Source organism: Lissotriton helveticus, chromosome 1_2 (genome assembly GCF_964261635.1).
Source record: "Lissotriton helveticus chromosome 1_2, aLisHel1.1, whole genome shotgun sequence".
Lineage (NCBI taxonomy): Eukaryota > Metazoa > Chordata > Amphibia > Caudata > Salamandridae > Lissotriton > Lissotriton helveticus.
In genome coordinates, this window is record NC_136058.1 from 399,144,632 (window position 1) to 399,147,907 (window position 3,276).

Sequence of the window (3,276 nt, forward strand, 5' to 3'; positions counted from 1 at the left end):
TAATAAACATCAGACAATGAGAGAGGAGATGATTTTGGGGGACTCTAACCTAGGGGGAGGACCAAGCAGATGCCTTGAGCACAAAGAGCATATCATTCTGAACAATTCAGTGGTGGTCCCATTCTCTTAGAACCACCCCAAGCACAGTTATGGGCAACAATGCAACGAAAAGCCCCTGCAAAACATTATGGGATAAGATTAGCATCATTATTAGCACTCATGAAAGGGTTTCAATGTTTTTTACTCATCAGGGACATCTTGGGACGACGAGGTGAACTGCAGCTTGATGTATAATATTTTAAATGCTATTGCATTTGCCTCATCAGGAACATCTAGGGACGACGAGGTGAACTGCAGCTTGATGTATAATATTTTAAATGCTATTGCATTTGCCTCATCAGGGACATCTAGGGACGACGAGGTGAACTGCAGCTTGATATATAATATTTTAAATGCTATTGCATTTGCCTAATCAGGGACATCTAGGGACGACGAGGTGAACTACAGCTTGATGTGTAATATTTTAAATGCTATTGCATTTGCCTCATCAGGGACATCTAGGGACAATGAGGTGAACTGCAGCTTGATGTGTAATATTTTAAATGCTATTGCATTTGCCTCATCATGGACATCTGGGGATGACGAGGTGAATTGCAGCTCTTTGTAGAATTATTTGGATACTATAATATTCACTTCCCACTGCTAATCTCGTCCCATAATGCTTTGCAGGGGCTTTTAATTGGGACTGTATTTGTGCCCATAACTGTGCTTGTGGTAGTCCTAAGAGGATGGGACCACCACCGATTCCAATCGTTCAGCAAGATGTACTTTTTGTTTTGAAGGCATCTTCTTGGTTCTCCCCCTAGACTAGGGAGGATCTCAAAATCATCACCTCTCTCACTGCTTGCTAGAGGCTAAGCTATAAGCATTTTTGCATTTAGAAATACTTGTTATTTTACCTTGAAAATATGAGGTTTCTGTTATAATAATTGGAAACCTCTGCCCACCCTTAATAATATATCCTATAGGTTAGATGAATATATTAAACATAATTATGAGTGCTAGCTAGCTCAGAGGTCACTACCAACTTTCTCAAATAAACAAGAAAGGATTAGTTTCTGATAGGAATTCTATAGAGCATATTATCAAGCCCATTATCACCGTTTAAAAGGCTTCTTCGGCACTTGCTGCAGTGAGCTGAGTCAGGCAAGGTGATAGTCGAACTGCTCCAGACCACTGTGTGCTTGCTAAGACAAGTGCGGGCCTTTTATACCATGGGTTTGACATAAGGTTTGGCATAATAACGTCAACAAAGACTTAGGGGCATATTATCAAGGGGGTTTGCCTCCGCTTTTTTGGCTTTAAAAGCCAAGAAAGCGTAGATAAAATGATCTCCCTATTACCTAGCTGTCGCTAACACCAGTTTGCGACAGCTACTAGGAGATAGCGACCACCTTAGGCCCCGCTTTGCATGTCAGTGAAATTTATCAACCTTTCCGGGACAACATCAAAATGTGGCGACGCTTTATAGATGACATCCTAATTCTGTGGAAGGGCTCTTCCAACTCTCATGTAGCTTTTCTCAAGTGGATCAACACATTGAACCCTCACTTACATTTCACCATGGTCTCCTCACCTGATGAGATCGCCTTCCTTGACTTAACAATAAAACTTGAAGAAGGGTCTGTAAGAACAACGATGTATAGAAAACCCACAGACCGTAACAGCCTCCTACACTACCAGAGCCACCATCCCAAGGCCTTACGCAGCAACTTGCCTTTCGGCCAATTTCTGCGGATAAGGCGCAATTGTAGTGCTGTATCGGATTACAAGAAGGAATCCTCAATTCTCTCGAGGAACCTACTTGATAGAGGGTACCCTAAAAGTGAGGTTCTAAAAGCGAGAAAACGGGCCAGGAACAATAACCGGGAAGCACTCCTTGACCGCCAGGAAAGAGTCCCGGTTGAGAATCAACCGATCACCTGTGTGACCACCTTCACCCCATTATCCAACAAAATCAGGAATACGATCAAACACCACTGGGGTATTCTCAACACAGGAGACATGGTCCTGGATGAACCAAGGTTCCGCCTTCAAGAGATCACAAAACCTGAAGGATATTCTAATCAGCACTAGGCCAAAGAATATCAGGAAAGAAACTCAACAAACCTTGTGGCATCTACCCCCCGTGACGGGCCACTACCCGTGCGGCATGTGTGGGGTATGCAAATACACCATGACACTGAAGACCATACAACTCTCCGAGACCTTCCTATGGGAGCTCAGACACCACACCAATTGCAACACATCACACTGCATATACATGCTCACGTGCCCGTGTGGCTTGAAATATATCGGGATGACGACCCGCCCAGTCAAAACCCGTATCATCGAACACCGCAGCAATTTTCGCTGCAAGAAGACCCACACAAAAATGTGTAAACACTATGTTGACTCCAACCACAATGAAGACTCCATGAAGTGGATAGTGCTAGAATCCAGTCCACACTGCCCAAAGAGTGCCCTCTTCCGGAAGGAACAGAGATGGGTACACCGACTTTCTACAGATAAACAGGGCCTTAACGAAGACATTCCCTGGCACTCACTGTAGACCAGCCAGTTATATATATTTTTTGCATTATGGTTACTTCCCACTGTTGGTTGCTGTTACATCTGACAAGGGCATACATCGAGTGCATAGGCGACACTTTACCTTGCTCTCCTAGGCTACTACCACACCCCTCTCAGGTCCTGACCACACTCTGACGGTTGTTCCCTTCTACCTATACACCAGGGTACGCCCAACTATAAGACCAACAAATGGCCTTTACACTACATATTCCCGTTTTTGTCTACCCACAATGAGCCACTTGCCCACTACAATATGGCCGCCACTCCTGGAACTGACACCGGGGTAATTGGATAACCTGATGTCCATACAGAAATACGTAGGGCACCCCCTTTTTAATACACACGGGGTCCTCCTCATTCTGCTTAGTTCCATAAGCTCCCCACACTAAGGCCCTTCAGTATAAACTATAGGGGACTACTAACCCAAGTAGCCAGCGCTCCAGCGCCCGTTTACCATTTTAAGATGGCCGTCATATTACCGGCTGTAATCACGTGACCTTATGGAGTAGGCGGCGTCACGTCCCTGCACGCCGGGTCGGTCGCCAGGTTAAAACACACCGACCGCCGAGCTCACTTATCTACTCGAGCTCGGCAGACATGGGTAGGTCTCCCCACGCGGACACTGGCGATTTGAGGTGAGTGACA